Here is a 15,124-nt window from a genome sequence, read left to right as displayed (position 1 = left end):
TGGCCATCTCCACAAATGGACTTTTCAGAATCCTTGGGTGGCACCGTAGTCGGAAACCAATTCTGGTTATCGCTTCTCGGCCTTTTGGCTAAGATCAAGTGTAGTATCTGTTCTTATCAGTTTAATATCTGATACGTCCCCTATCTGGGGACCATATATTAAATGGATTTTTAGAACAGGGAGATGGAAAAAGAGCTTGCTCTGTCCACTCCACGCATTGACCTGGTATTGCAGTATCTCCAGGACCGGTGCACCCCTTCTTTAATGCAGTTTCTAAAATCAGAAAGAATTGAATTCAATGCTTTTTGTTCATTTTGCTTGTTTGTCGGATTTTGGGATGGACTCTTTGGCTTTGCTTTTCTTCTCCTCATTGGATTTTTCATGTTAAAAGTTGCAGAAGCCAGATGACAAGCTCATTTTGGTTCAACTTCAGCAACTGTGCATTGCATTGCCATGTAATGTAATGTAATGCAATGCTATCTATCTAGCTCTCCCTCTATACTTCCTTTTGGATAAACAGACATATTAGGCAAGCATTTTGGAGCTTTCACCTAAATAACTACAGGTGGTGAGATAAGCTGCACAATATAATTGACCTTTCAGTATATTGTTGCACACACACCATCTATTTAGCAAATGCCCTTGTTATCAACAGCAGCCTTTTAAACTCACCTGAGCTAACAGGTATGTGAGCTGGTTACTCTGCTGCGCTTAAAATTTCTTTTTTGGTTTGCTACAATGCCTTTTCTGAAACGTTGTCTCCCTCTGCTGGAACACTGACTTCTTTCATTTAATGCCTGCAGACTATAAAAGAGAAACCAACCCAAAAAGTTTGGTTGATTAGTCTGTGGCATTCTTTTAAACTGTTGCTTATGGCGGTCTCTGTGAGCTTCTCAGTGACATTCAGCCATCCAGGTATCCCGCCTGCAGTAGACGGAATGTGGCAATGGAACGCTGGCTGCGCGTGTCATAATAGGCTCTGAGCCTTTATATACCTGCGCACAGCAGCAGCCACCTTCAGTCTGCTGCTGGACAGCCAGCAGCAGCAGCAGCAGGAGAGGTAATTAATCAGCAACCCTCCTGCTAAGGGTAGACAGCTGCTCGTTCCACCCCCCCCCCGCCTTAATTGGTTCTCCTCCCTTCCAACGGTGTTGAGGCGGGTGGGAACAGCCGGGGGTTGAGGGTACTGTGCTAAAAGAGGTGGAGTTATGCAGATCTAAAACGCGTGGATTGCAGCAGCAGCAAGCCGAAAAGTGCAGGCATGTGAGGGATCTAGAGGTTGACAGCATGTCTTCTTAACGGGAGTCCAGGTGGCCATCTCCACAAATGGACTTTTCAGAATCCTTGGGTGGCACCGTAGTCGGAACCAATTCTGGTTATCGCTTCTCGGCCTTTTGGCTAAGATCAAGTGTAGTATCTGTTCTTATCAGTTTAATATCTGATACGTCCCCTATCTGGGGACCATATATTAAATGGATTTTTAGAACAGGGAGATGGATAAAGAGCTTGCTCTGTCCACTCCACGCATTGACCTGGTATTGCAGTATCTCCAGGACCGGTGCACCCCTTCTTTAATGCAGTTTCTAAAATCAGAAAGAATTGAATTCAATGCTTTTTGTTCATTTTGCTTGTTTGTCGGATTTTGGGATGGACTCTTTGGCTTTGCTTTTCTTCTCCTCATTGGATTTTTCATGTTAAAAGTTGCAGAAGCCAGATGACAAGCTCATTTTGGTTCAACTTCAGCAACTGTGCATTGCATTGCCATGTAATGTAATGTAATGCAATGCTATCTATCTAGCTCTCCCTCTATACTTCCTTTTGGATAAACAGACATATTAGGCAAGCATTTTGGAGCTTTCACCTAAATAACTACAGGTGGTGAGATAAGCTGCACAATATAATTGACCTTTCAGTATATTGTTGCACACACACCATCTATTTAGCAAATGCCCTTGTTATCAACAGCAGCCTTTTAAACTCACCTGAGCTAACAGGTATGTGAGCTGGTTACTCTGCTGCACTTAAAATTTCTTTTTTGGTTTGCTACAATGCCTTTTCTGAAACGTTGTCTCCCTCTGCTGGAACACTGACTTCTTTCATTTAATGCCTGCAGACTATAAAAGAGAAACCAACCCAAAAAGTTTGGTTGATTAGTCTGTGGCATTCTTTTAAACTGTTGCTTATGGCGGTCTCTGTGAGCCTCTCAGTGACATTCAGCCATCCAGGTATCCCGCCTGCAGTAGACGGAATGTGGCAATGGAACGCTGGCTGCGCGTGTCATAATAGGCTCTGAGCCTTTATATACCTGCGCACAGCAGCAGCCACCTTCAGTCTGCTGCTGGACAGCCAGCAGCAGCAGCAGCAGGAGAGGTAATTAATCAGCAACCCTCCTGCTAAGGGTAGACAGCTGCTCGTTCCACCCCCCCCCCCGCCTTAATTGGTTCTCCTCCCTTCCAACGGTGTTGAGGCGGGTGGGAACAGCCGGAGGTTGAGGGTACTGTGCTAAAAGAGGTGGAGTTATGCAGATCTAAAACGCGTGGATTGCAGCAGCAGCAAGCCGAAAAGTGCAGGCATGTGAGGGATCTAGAGGTTGACAGCATGTCTTCTTAACGGGAGTCCAGGTGGCCATCTCCACAAATGGACTTTTCAGAATCCTTGGGTGGCACCGTAGTCGGAAACCAATTCTGGTTATCGCTTCTCGGCCTTTTGGCTAAGATCAAGTGTAGTATCTGTTCTTATCAGTTTAATATCTGATACGTCCCCTATCTGGGGACCATATATTAAATGGATTTTTAGAACAGGGAGATGGAAAAGAGCTTGCTCTGTCCACTCCACGCATTGACCTGGTATTGCAGTATCTCCAGGACCGGTGCACCCCTTCTTTAATGCAGTTTCTAAAATCAGAAAGAATTGAATTCAATGCTTTTTGTTCATTTTGCTTGTTTGTCGGATTTTGGGATGGACTCTTTGGCTTTGCTTTTCTTCTCCTCATTGGATTTTTCATGTTAAAAGTTGCAGAAGCCAGATGACAAGCTCATTTTGGTTCAACTTCAGCAACTGTGCATTGCATTGCCATGTAATGTAATGTAATGCAATGCTATCTATCTAGCTCTCCCTCTATACTTCCTTTTGGATAAACAGACATATTAGGCAAGCATTTTGGAGCTTTCACCTAAATAACTACAGGTGGTGAGATAAGCTGCACAATATAATTGACCTTTCAGTATATTGTTGCACACACACCATCTATTTAGCAAATGCCCTTGTTATCAACAGCAGCCTTTTAAACTCACCTGAGCTCTCAGGTATGTGAGCTGGTTACTCTGCTGCGCTTAAAATTTCTTTTTTGGTTTGCTACAATGCCTTTTCTGAAACGTTGTCTCCCTCTGCTGGAACACTGACTTCTTTCATTTAATGCCTGCAGACTATAAAAGAGAAACCAACCCAAAAAGTTTGGTTGATTAGTCTGTGGCATTCTTTTAAACTGTTGCTTATGGCGGTCTCTGTGAGCTTCTCAGTGACATTCAGCCATCCAGGTATCCCGCCTGCAGTAGACGGAATGTGGCAATGGAACGCTGGCTGCGCGTGTCATAATAGGCTCTGAGCCTTTATATACCTGCGCACAGCAGCAGCCACCTTCAGTCTGCTGCTGGACAGCCAGCAGCAGCAGCAGCAGGAGAGGTAATTAATCAGCAACCCTCCTGCTAAGGGTAGACAGCTGCTCGTTCCACCCCCCCCCCCCCCGCCTTAATTGGTTCTCCTCCCTTCCAACGGTGTTGAGGCGGGTGGGAACAGCCGGGGGTTGAGGGTACTGTGCTAAAAGAGGTGGAGTTATGCAGATCTAAAACGCGTGGATTGCAGCAGCAGCAAGCCGAAAAGTGCAGGCATGTGAGGGATCTAGAGGTTGACAGCATGTCTTCTTAACGGGAGTCCAGGTGGCCATCTCCACAAATGGACTTTTCAGAATCCTTGGGTGGCACCGTAGTCGGAAACCAATTCTGGTTATCGCTTCTCGGCCTTTTGGCTAAGATCAAGTGTAGTATCTGTTCTTATCAGTTTAATATCTGATACGTCCCCTATCTGGGGAGAATATATTAAATGGATTTTTAGAACAGGGAGATGGAAAAAGAGCTTGCTCTGTCCACTCCACGCATTGACCTGGTATTGCAGTATCTCCAGGACCGGTGCACCCCTTCTTTAATGCAGTTTCTAAAATCAGAAAGAATTGAATTCAATGCTTTTTGTTCATTTTGCTTGTTTGTCGGATTTTGGGATGGACTCTTTGGCTTTGCTTTTCTTCTCCTCATTGGATTTTTCATGTTAAAAGTTGCAGAAGCCAGATGACAAGCTCATTTTGGTTCAACTTCAGCAACTGTGCATTGCATTGCCATGTAATGTAATGTAATGCAATGCTATCTATCTAGCTCTCCCTCTATACTTCCTTTTGGATAAACAGACATATTAGGCAAGCATTTTGGAGCTTTCACCTAAATAACTACAGGTGGTGAGATAAGCTGCACAATATAATTGACCTTTCAGTATATTGTTGCACACACACCATCTATTTAGCAAATGCCCTTGTTATCAACAGCAGCCTTTTAAACTCACCTGAGCTAACAGGTATGTGAGCTGGTTACTCTGCTGCGCTTAAAATTTCTTTTTTGGTTTGCTACAATGCCTTTTCTGAAACGTTGTCTCCCTCTGCTGGAACACTGACTTCTTTCATTTAATGCCTGCAGACTATAAAAGAGAAACCAACCCAAAAAGTTTGGTTGATTAGTCTGTGGCATTCTTTTAAACTGTTGCTTATGGCGGTCTCTGTGAGCTTCTCAGTGACATTCAGCCATCCAGGTATCCCGCCTGCAGTAGACGGAATGTGGCAATGGAACGCTGGCTGCGCGTGTCATAATAGGCTCTGAGCCTTTATATACCTGCGCACAGCAGCAGCCACCTTCAGTCTGCTGCTGGACAGCCAGCAGCAGCAGCAGCAGGAGAGGTAATTAATCAGCAACCCTCCTGCTAAGGGTAGACAGCTGCTCGTTCCACCCCCCCCCCCGCCTTAATTGGTTCTCCTCCCTTCCAACGGTGTTGAGGCGGGTGGGAACAGCCGGGGGTTGAGGGTACTGTGCTAAAAGAGGTGGAGTTATGCAGATCTAAAACGCGTGGATTGCAGCAGCAGCAAGCCGAAAAGTGCAGGCATGTGAGGGATCTAGAGGTTGACAGCATGTCTTCTTAACGGGAGTCCAGGTGGCCATCTCCACAAATGGACTTTTCAGAATCCTTGGGTGGCACCGTAGTCGGAAACCAATTCTGGTTATCGCTTCTCGGCCTTTTGGCTAAGATCAAGTGTAGTATCTGTTCTTATCAGTTAAATATCTGATACGTCCCCTATCTGGGGACCATATATTAAATGGATTTTTAGAACAGGGAGATGGAAAAAGAGCTTGCTCTGTCCACTCCACGCATTGACCTGGTATTGCAGTATCTCCAGGACCGGTGCACCCCTTCTTTAATGCAGTTTCTAAAATCAGAAAGAATTGAATTCAATGCTTTTTGTTCATTTTGCTTGTTTGTCGGATTTTGGGATGGACTCTTTGGCTTTGCTTTTCTTCTCCTCATTGGATTTTTCATGTTAAAAGTTGCAGAAGCCAGATGACAAGCTCATTTTGGTTCAACTTCAGCAACTGTGCATTGCATTGCCATGTAATGTAATGTAATGCAATGCTATCTATCTAGCTCTCCCTCTATACTTCCTTTTGGATAAACAGACATATTAGGCAAGCATTTTGGAGCTTTCACCTAAATAACTACAGATGGTGAGATAAGCTGCACAATATAATTGACCTTTCAGTATATTGTTGCACACACACCATCTATTTAGCAAATGCCCTTGTTATCAACAGCAGCCTTTTAAACTCACCTGAGCTAACAGGTATGTGAGCTGGTTACTCTGCTGCGCTTAAAATTTCTTTTTTGGTTTGCTACAATGCCTTTTCTGAAACGTTGTCTCCCTCTGCTGGAACACTGACTTCTTTCATTTAATGCCTGCAGACTATAAAAGAGAAACCAACCCAAAAAGTTTGGTTGATTAGTCTGTGGCATTCTTTTAAACTGTTGCTTATGGCGGTCTCTGTGAGCTTCTCAGTGACATTCAGCCATCCAGGTATCCCGCCTGCAGTAGACGGAATGTGGCAATGGAACGCTGGCTGCGCGTGTCATAATAGGCTCTGAGCCTTTATATACCTGCACACAGCAGCAGCCACCTTCAGTCTGCTGCTGGACAGCCAGCAGCAGCAGCAGGAGAGGTAATTAATCAGCAACCCTCCTGCTAAGGGTAGACAGCTGCTCGTTCCACCCCCCCCCCCGCCTTAATTGGTTCTCCTCCCTTCCAACGGTGTTGAGGCGGGTGGGAACAGCCGGGGGTTGAGGGTACTGTGCTAAAAGAGGTGGAGTTATGCAGATCTAAAACGCGTGGATTGCAGCAGCAGCAAGCCGAAAATTGCAGGCATGTGAGGGATCTAGAGGTTGACAGCATGTCTTCTTAACGGGAGTCCAGGTGGCCATCTCCACAAATGGACTTTTCAGAATCCTTGGGTGGCACCGTAGTCGGAAACCAATTCTGGTTATCGCTTCTCGGCCTTTTGGCTAAGATCAAGTGTAGTATCTGTTCTTATCAGTTTAATATCTGATACGTCCCCTATCTGGGGACCATATATTAAATGGATTTTTAGAACAGGGAGATGGAAAAAGAGCTTGCTCTGTCCACTCCACGCATTGACCTGGTATTACAGTATCTCCAGGACCGGTGCACCCCTTCTTTAATGCAGTTTCTAAAATCAGAAAGAATTGAATTCAATGCTTTTTGTTCATTTTGCTTGTTTGTCGGATTTTGGGATGGACTCTTTGGCTTTGCTTTTCTTCTCCTCATTGGATTTTTCATGTTAAAAGTTGCAGAAGCCAGATGACAAGCTCATTTTGGTTCAACTTCAGCAACTGTGCATTGCATTGCCATGTAATGTAATGTAATGCAATGCTATCTATCTAGCTCTCCCTCTATACTTCCTTTTGGATAAACAGACATATTATGCAAGCATTTTGGAGCTTTCACCTAAATAACTACAGGTGGTGAGATAAGCTGCACAATATAATTGACCTTTCAGTATATTGTTGCACACACACCATCTATTTAGCAAATGCCCTTGTTATCAACAGCAGCCTTTTAAACTCACCTGAGCTAACAGGTATGTGAGCTGGTTACTCTGCTGCGCTTAAAATTTCTTTTTTGGTTTGCTACAATGCCTTTTCTGAAACGTTGTCTCCCTCTGCTGGAACACTGACTTCTTTCATTTAATGCCTGCAGACTATAAAAGAGAAACCAACCCAAAAAGTTTGGTTGATTAGTCTGTGGCATTCTTTTAAACTGTTGCTTATGGCGGTCTCTGTGAGCTTCTCAGTGACATTCAGCCATCCAGGTATCCCGCCTGCAGTAGACGGAATGTGGCAATGGAACGCTGGCTGCGCGTGTCATAATAGGCTCTGAGCCTTTATATACCTGCGCACAGCAGCAGCCACCTTCAGTCTGCTGCTGGACAGCCAGCAGCAGCAGCAGCAGGAGAGGTAATTAATCAGCAACCCTCCTGCTAAGGGTAGACAGCTGCTCGTTCCACCCCCCCCCCCGCCTTAATTGGTTCTCCTCCCTTCCAACGGTGTTGAGGCGGGTGGGAACAGCCGGGGGTTGAGGGTACTGTGCTAAAAGAGGTGGAGTTATGCAGATCTAAAACGCGTGGATTGCAGCAGCAGCAAGCCGAAAAGTGCAGGCATGTGAGGGATCTAGAGGTTGACAGCATGTCTTCTTAACGGGAGTCCAGGTGGCCATCTCCACAAATGGACTTTTCAGAATCCTTGGGTGGCACCGTAGTCGGAAACCAATTCTGGTTATCGCTTCTCGGCCTTTTGGCTAAGATCAAGTGTAGTATCTGTTCTTATCAGTTTAATATCTGATACGTCCCCTATCTGGGGACCATATATTAAATGGATTTTTAGAACAGGGAGATGGAAAAAGAGCTTGCTCTGTCCACTCCACGCATTGACCTGGTATTGCAGTATCTCCAGGACCGGTGCACCCCTTCTTTAATGCAGTTTCTAAAATCAGAAAGAATTGAATTCAATGCTTTTTGTTCATTTTGCTTGTTTGTCGGATTTTGGGATGGACTCTTTGGCTTTGCTTTTCTTCTCCTCATTGGATTTTTCATGTTAAAAGTTGCAGAAGCCAGATGACAAGCTCATTTTGGTTCAACTTCAGCAACTGTGCATTGCATTGCCATGTAATGTAATGTAATGCAATGCTATCTATCTAGCTCTCCCTCTATACTTCCTTTTGGATAAACAGACATATTAGGCAAGCATTTTGGAGCTTTCACCTAAATAACTACAGGTGGTGAGATAAGCTGCACAATATAATTGACCTTTCAGTATATTGTTGCACACACACCATCTATTTAGCAAATGCCCTTGTTATCAACAGCAGCCTTTTAAACTCACCTGAGCTAACAGGTATGTGAGCTGGTTACTCTGCTGCGCTTAAAATTTCTTTTTTGGTTTGCTACAATGCCTTTTCTGAAACGTTGTCTCCCTCTGCTGGAACACTGACTTCTTTCATTTAATGCCTGCAGACTATAAAAGAGAAACCAACCCAAAAAGTTTGGTTGATTAGTCTGTGGCATTCTTTTAAACTGTTGCTTATGGCGGTCTCTGTGAGCTTCTCAGTGACATTCAGCCATCCAGGTATCCCGCCTGCAGTAGACGGAATGTGGCAATGGAACGCTGGCTGCGCGTGTCATAATAGGCTCTGAGCCTTTATATACCTGCGCACAGCAGCAGCCACCTTCAGTCTGCTGCTGGACAGCCAGCAGCAGCAGCAGCAGGAGAGGTAATTAATCAGCAACCCTCCTGCTAAGGGTAGACAGCTGCTCGTTCCACCCCCCCCCCCCCCGCCTTAATTGGTTCTCCTCCCTTCCAACGGTGTTGAGGCGGGTGGGAACAGCCGGGGGTTGAGGGTACTGTGCTAAAAGAGGTGGAGTTATGCAGATCTAAAACGCGTGGATTGCAGCAGCAGCAAGCCGAAAAGTGCAGGCATGTGAGGGATCTAGAGGTTGACAGCATGTCTTCTTAACGGGAGTCCAGGTGGCCATCTCCACAAATGGACTTTTCAGAATCCTTGGGTGGCACCGTAGTCGGAAACCAATTCTGGTTATCGCTTCTCGGCCTTTTGGCTAAGATCAAGTGTAGTATCTGTTCTTATCAGTTTAATATCTGATACGTCCCCTATCTGGGGACCATATATTAAATGGATTTTTAGAACAGGGAGATGGAAAAAGAACTTGCTCTGTCCACTCCACGCATTGACCTGGTATTGCAGTATCTCCAGGACCGGTGCACCCCTTCTTTAATGCAGTTTCTAAAATCAGAAAGAATTGAATTCAATGCTTTTTGTTCATTTTGCTTGTTTGTCGGATTTTGGGATGGACTCTTTGGCTTTGCTTTTCTTCTCCTCATTGGATTTTTCATGTTAAAAGTTGCAGAAGCCAGATGACAAGCTCATTTTGGTTCAACTTCAGCAACTGTGCATTGCATTGCCATGTAATGTAATGTAATGCAATGCTATCTATCTAGCTCTCCCTCTATACTTCCTTTTGGATAAACAGACATATTAGGCAAGCATTTTGGAGCTTTCACCTAAATAACTACAGGTGGTGAGATAAGCTGCACAATATAATTGACCTTTCAGTATATTGTTGCACACACACCATCTATTTAGCAAATGCCCTTGTTATCAACAGCAGCCTTTTAAACTCACCTGAGCTAACAGGTATGTGAGCTGGTTACTCTGCTGCGCTTAAAATTTCTTTTTTGGTTTGCTACAATGCCTTTTCTGAAACGTTGTCTCCCTCTGCTGGAACACTGACTTCTTTCATTTAATGCCTGCAGACTATAAAAGAGAAACCAACCCAAAAAGTTTGGTTGATTAGTCTGTGGCATTCTTTTAAACTGTTGCTTATGGCGGTCTCTGTGAGCTTCTCAGTGACATTCAGCCATCCAGGTATCCCGCCTGCAGTAGACGGAATGTGGCAATGGAACGCTGGCTGCGCGTGTCATAATAGGCTCTGAGCCTTTATATACCTGCGCACAGCAGCAGCCACCTTCAGTCTGCTGCTGGACAGCCAGCAGCAGCAGCAGCAGGAGAGGTAATTAATCAGCAACCCTCCTGCTAAGGGTAGACAGCTGCTCGTTCCACCCCCCCCCCCGCCTTAATTGGTTCTCCTCCCTTCCAACGGTGTTGAGGCGGGTGGGAACAGCCGGGGGTTGAGGGTACTGTGCTAAAAGAGGTGGAGTTATGCAGATCTAAAACGCGTGGATTGCAGCAGCAGCAAGCCGAAAAGTGCAGGCATGTGAGGGATCTAGAGGTTGACAGCATGTCTTCTTAACGGGAGTCCAGGTGGCCATCTCCACAAATGGACTTTTCAGAATCCTTGGGTGGCACCGTAGTCGGAAACCAATTCTGGTTATCGCTTCTCGGCCTTTTGGCTAAGATCAAGTGTAGTATCTGTTCTTATCAGTTTAATATCTGATACGTCCCCTATCTGGGGACCATATATTAAATGGATTTTAGAACAGGGAGATGGAAAAAGAGCTTGCTCTGTCCACTCCACGCATTGACCTGGTATTGCAGTATCTCCAGGACCGGTGCACCCCTTCTTTAATGCAGTTTCTAAAATCAGAAAGAATTGAATTCAATGCTTTTTGTTCATTTTGCTTGTTTGTCGGATTTTGGGATGGACTCTTTGGCTTTGCTTTTCTTCTCCTCATTGGATTTTTCATGTTAAAAGTTGCAGAAGCCAGATGACAAGCTCATTTTGGTTCAACTTCAGCAACTGTGCATTGCATTGCCATGTAATGTAATGTAATGCAATGCTATCTATCTAGCTCTCCCTCTATACTTCCTTTTGGATAAACAGACATATTAGGCAAGCATTTTGGAGCTTTCACCTAAATAACTACAGGTGGTGAGATAAGCTGCACAATATAATTGACCTTTCAGTATATTGTTGCACACACACCATCTATTTAGCAAATGCCCTTGTTATCAACAGCAGCCTTTTAAACTCACCTGAGCTAACAGGTATGTGAGCTGGTTACTCTGCTGCGCTTAAAATTTCTTTTTTGGTTTGCTACAATGCCTTTTCTGAAACGTTGTCTCCCTCTGCTGGAACACTGACTTCTTTCATTTAATGCCTGCAGACTATAAAAGAGAAACCAACCCAAAAAGTTTGGTTGATTAGTCTGTGGCATTCTTTTAAACTGTTGCTTATGGCGGTCTCTGTGAGCTTCTCAGTGACATTCAGCCATCCAGGTATCCCGCCTGCAGTAGACGGAATGTGGCAATGGAACGCTGGCTGCGCGTGTCATAATAGGCTCTGAGCCTTTATATACCTGCACACAGCAGCAGCCACCTTCAGTCTGCTGCTGGACAGCCAGCAGCAGCAGCAGGAGAGGTAATTAATCAGCAACCCTCCTGCTAAGGGTAGACAGCTGCTCGTTCCACCCCCCCCCCCGCCTTAATTGGTTCTCCTCCCTTCCAACGGTGTTGAGGCGGGTGGGAACAGCCGGGGGTTGAGGGTACTGTGCTAAAAGAGGTGGAGTTATGCAGATCTAAAACGCGTGGATTGCAGCAGCAGCAAGCCGAAAATTGCAGGCATGTGAGGGATCTAGAGGTTGACAGCATGTCTTCTTAACGGGAGTCCAGGTGGCCATCTCCACAAATGGACTTTTCAGAATCCTTGGGTGGCACCGTAGTCGGAAACCAATTCTGGTTATCGCTTCTCGGCCTTTTGGCTAAGATCAAGTGTAGTATCTGTTCTTATCAGTTTAATATCTGATACGTCCCCTATCTGGGGACCATATATTAAATGGATTTTTAGAACAGGGAGATGGAAAAAGAGCTTGCTCTGTCCACTCCACGCATTGACCTGGTATTGCAGTATCTCCAGGACCGGTGCACCCCTTCTTTAATGCAGTTTCTAAAATCAGAAAGAATTGAATTCAATGCTTTTTGTTCATTTTGCTTGTTTGTCGGATTTTGGGATGGACTCTTTGGCTTTGCTTTTCTTCTCCTCATTGGATTTTTCATGTTAAAAGTTGCAGAAGCCAGATGACAAGCTCATTTTGGTTCAACTTCAGCAACTGTGCATTGCATTGCCATGTAATGTAATGTAATGCAATGCTATCTATCTAGCTCTCCCTCTATACTTCCTTTTGGATAAACAGACATATTATGCAAGCATTTTGGAGCTTTCACCTAAATAACTACAGGTGGTGAGATAAGCTGCACAATATAATTGACCTTTCAGTATATTGTTGCACACACACCATCTATTTAGCAAATGCCCTTGTTATCAACAGCAGCCTTTTAAACTCACCTGAGCTAACAGGTATGTGAGCTGGTTACTCTGCTGCGCTTAAAATTTCTTTTTTGGTTTGCTACAATGCCTTTTCTGAAACGTTGTCTCCCTCTGCTGGAACACTGACTTCTTTCATTTAATGCCTGCAGACTATAAAAGAGAAACCAACCCAAAAAGTTTGGTTGATTAGTCTGTGGCATTCTTTTAAACTGTTGCTTATGGCGGTCTCTGTGAGCTTCTCAGTGACATTCAGCCATCCAGGTATCCCGCCTGCAGTAGACGGAATGTGGCAATGGAACGCTGGCTGCGCGTGTCATAATAGGCTCTGAGCCTTTATATACCTGCGCACAGCAGCAGCTACCTTCAGTCTGCTGCTGGACAGCCAGCAGCAGCAGCAGCAGGAGAGGTAATTAATCAGCAACCCTCCTGCTAAGGGTAGACAGCTGCTCGTTCCACCCCCCCCCCCGCCTTAATTGGTTCTCCTCCCTTCCAACGGTGTTGAGGCGGGTGGGAACAGCCGGGGGTTGAGGGTACTGTGCTAAAAGAGGTGGAGTTATGCAGATCTAAAACGCGTGGATTGCAGCAGCAGCAAGCCGAAAAGTGCAGGCATGTGAGGGATCTAGAGGTTGACAGCATGTCTTCTTAACGGGAGTCCAGGTGGCCATCTCCACAAATGGACTTTTCAGAATCCTTGGGTGGCACCGTAGTCGGAAACCAATTCTGGTTATCGCTTCTCGGCCTTTTGGCTAAGATCAAGTGTAGTATCTGTTCTTATCAGTTTAATATCTGATACGTCCCCTATCTGGGGACCATATATTAAATGGATTTTTAGAACAGGGAGATGGAAAAAGAGCTTGCTCTGTCCACTCCACGCATTGACCTGGTATTGCAGTATCTCCAGGACCGGTGCACCCCTTCTTTAATGCAGTTTCTAAAATCAGAAAGAATTGAATTCAATGCTTTTTGTTCATTTTGCTTGTTTGTCGGATTTTGGGATGGACTCTTTGGCTTTGCTTTTCTTCTCCTCATTGGATTTTTCATGTTAAAAGTTGCAGAAGCCAGATGACAAGCTCATTTTGGTTCAACTTCAGCAACTGTGCATTGCATTGCCATGTAATGTAATGTAATGCAATGCTATCTATCTAGCTCTCCCTCTATACTTCCTTTTGGATAAACAGACATATTAGGCAAGCATTTTGGAGCTTTCACCTAAATAACTACAGGTGGTGAGATAAGCTGCACAATATAATTGACCTTTCAGTATATTGTTGCACACACACCATCTATTTAGCAAATGCCCTTGTTATCAACAGCAGCCTTTTAAACTCACCTGAGCTAACAGGTATGTGAGCTGGTTACTCTGCTGCGCTTAAAATTTCTTTTTTGGTTTGCTACAATGCCTTTTCTGAAACGTTGTCTCCCTCTGCTGGAACACTGACTTCTTTCATTTAATGCCTGCAGACTATAAAAGAGAAACCAACCCAAAAAGTTTGGTTGATTAGTCTGTGGCATTCTTTTAAACTGTTGCTTATGGCGGTCTCTGTGAGCTTCTCAGTGACATTCAGCCATCCAGGTATCCCGCCTGCAGTAGACGGAATGTGGCAATGGAACGCTGGCTGCGCGTGTCATAATAGGCTCTGAGCCTTTATATACCTGCGCACAGCAGCAGCCACCTTCAGTCTGCTGCTGGACAGCCAGCAGCAGCAGCAGCAGGAGAGGTAATTAATCAGCAACCCTCCTGCTAAGGGTAGACAGCTGCTCGTTCCACCCCCCCCCCCGCCTTAATTGGTTCTCCTCCCTTCCAACGGTGTTGAGGCGGGTGGGAACAGCCGGGGGTTGAGGGTACTGTGCTAAAAGAGGTGGAGTTATGCAGATCTAAAACGCGTGGATTGCAGCAGCAGCAAGCCGAAAAGTGCAGGCATGTGAGGGATCTAGAGGTTGACAGCATGTCTTCTTAACGGGAGTCCAGGTGGCCATCTCCACAAATGGACTTTTCAGAATCCTTGGGTGGCACCGTAGTCGGAAACCAATTCTGGTTATCGCTTCTCGGCCTTTTGGCTAAGATCAAGTGTAGTATCTGTTCTTATCAGTTTAATATCTGATACGTCCCCTATCTGGGGACCATATATTAAATGGATTTTTAGAACAGGGAGATGGAAAAAGAGCTTGCTCTGTCCACTCCACGCATTGACCTGGTATTGCAGTATCTCCAGGACCGGTGCACCCCTTCTTTAATGCAGTTTCTAAAATCAGAAAGAATTGAATTCAATGCTTTTTGTTCATTTTGCTTGTTTGTCGGATTTTGGGATGGACTCTTTGGCTTTGCTTTTCTTCTCCTCATTGGATTTTTCATGTTAAAAGTTGCAGAAGCCAGATGACAAGCTCATTTTGGTTCAACTTCAGCAACTGTGCATTGCATTGCCATGTAATGTAATGTAATGCAATGCTATCTATCTAGCTCTCCCTCTATACTTCCTTTTGGATAAACAGACATATTAGGCAAGCATTTTGGAGCTTTCACCTAAATAACTACAGGTGGTGAGATAAGCTGCACAATATAATTGACCTTTCAGTATATTGTTGCACACACACCATCTATTTAGCAAATGCCCTTGTTATCAACAGCAGCCTTTTAAACTCACCTGAGCTAACAGGTATGTGAGCTG

General features: G+C 44.9%; 12 non-coding genes across 12 annotated transcripts; all 12 read left to right on the top strand.

The window, feature by feature from the left end:
* The first annotated feature begins 68 nt into the window (after window positions 1-68).
* On the top strand, window positions 69-259 carry LOC141188774 (U2 spliceosomal RNA). Its single transcript, XR_012262855.1, has one exon. It is a non-coding gene; the product is annotated as a U2 spliceosomal RNA (small nuclear RNA).
* A 1,119-nt stretch (window positions 260-1,378) lies between these two features.
* Window positions 1,379-1,569, top strand: LOC141187289 (U2 spliceosomal RNA). Its single transcript, XR_012261489.1, has one exon. It is a non-coding gene; the product is annotated as a U2 spliceosomal RNA (small nuclear RNA).
* A 1,121-nt stretch (window positions 1,570-2,690) lies between these two features.
* Window positions 2,691-2,880, top strand: LOC141184730 (U2 spliceosomal RNA). Its single transcript, XR_012259457.1, has one exon. It is a non-coding gene; the product is annotated as a U2 spliceosomal RNA (small nuclear RNA).
* A 1,124-nt stretch (window positions 2,881-4,004) lies between these two features.
* On the top strand, window positions 4,005-4,195 carry LOC141184559 (U2 spliceosomal RNA). The gene has a single exon (XR_012259303.1). It is a non-coding gene; the product is annotated as a U2 spliceosomal RNA (small nuclear RNA).
* Window positions 4,196-5,316: 1,121 nt separating this feature from the next.
* Window positions 5,317-5,507, top strand: LOC141185074 (U2 spliceosomal RNA). Its single transcript, XR_012259770.1, has one exon. It is a non-coding gene; the product is annotated as a U2 spliceosomal RNA (small nuclear RNA).
* A 1,118-nt stretch (window positions 5,508-6,625) lies between these two features.
* Window positions 6,626-6,816, top strand: LOC141184165 (U2 spliceosomal RNA). The gene has a single exon (XR_012258946.1). It is a non-coding gene; the product is annotated as a U2 spliceosomal RNA (small nuclear RNA).
* Window positions 6,817-7,937: 1,121 nt separating this feature from the next.
* On the top strand, window positions 7,938-8,128 carry LOC141188772 (U2 spliceosomal RNA). Its single transcript, XR_012262852.1, has one exon. It is a non-coding gene; the product is annotated as a U2 spliceosomal RNA (small nuclear RNA).
* A 1,124-nt stretch (window positions 8,129-9,252) lies between these two features.
* LOC141185219 (U2 spliceosomal RNA) lies at window positions 9,253-9,443 on the top strand. The gene has a single exon (XR_012259902.1). It is a non-coding gene; the product is annotated as a U2 spliceosomal RNA (small nuclear RNA).
* A 1,121-nt stretch (window positions 9,444-10,564) lies between these two features.
* Window positions 10,565-10,754, top strand: LOC141185392 (U2 spliceosomal RNA). Its single transcript, XR_012260059.1, has one exon. It is a non-coding gene; the product is annotated as a U2 spliceosomal RNA (small nuclear RNA).
* A 1,118-nt stretch (window positions 10,755-11,872) lies between these two features.
* LOC141188771 (U2 spliceosomal RNA) lies at window positions 11,873-12,063 on the top strand. Its single transcript, XR_012262851.1, has one exon. It is a non-coding gene; the product is annotated as a U2 spliceosomal RNA (small nuclear RNA).
* Window positions 12,064-13,184: 1,121 nt separating this feature from the next.
* Window positions 13,185-13,375, top strand: LOC141188770 (U2 spliceosomal RNA). Its single transcript, XR_012262850.1, has one exon. It is a non-coding gene; the product is annotated as a U2 spliceosomal RNA (small nuclear RNA).
* A 1,121-nt stretch (window positions 13,376-14,496) lies between these two features.
* LOC141188769 (U2 spliceosomal RNA) lies at window positions 14,497-14,687 on the top strand. Its single transcript, XR_012262849.1, has one exon. It is a non-coding gene; the product is annotated as a U2 spliceosomal RNA (small nuclear RNA).
* The last annotated feature ends 437 nt before the right edge of the window (window positions 14,688-15,124 follow it).

This window comes from Phyllobates terribilis, unplaced genomic scaffold (assembly GCF_046119375.1).
Source record: "Phyllobates terribilis strain yellow unplaced genomic scaffold, ASM4611937v1 Scaffold_40__1_contigs__length_11209783, whole genome shotgun sequence".
NCBI classification, from domain to species: domain Eukaryota; kingdom Metazoa; phylum Chordata; class Amphibia; order Anura; family Dendrobatidae; genus Phyllobates; species Phyllobates terribilis.
Note: the sequence above shows the minus strand (reverse complement) of the source record. Positions and strands in the feature narration are given on the sequence as shown.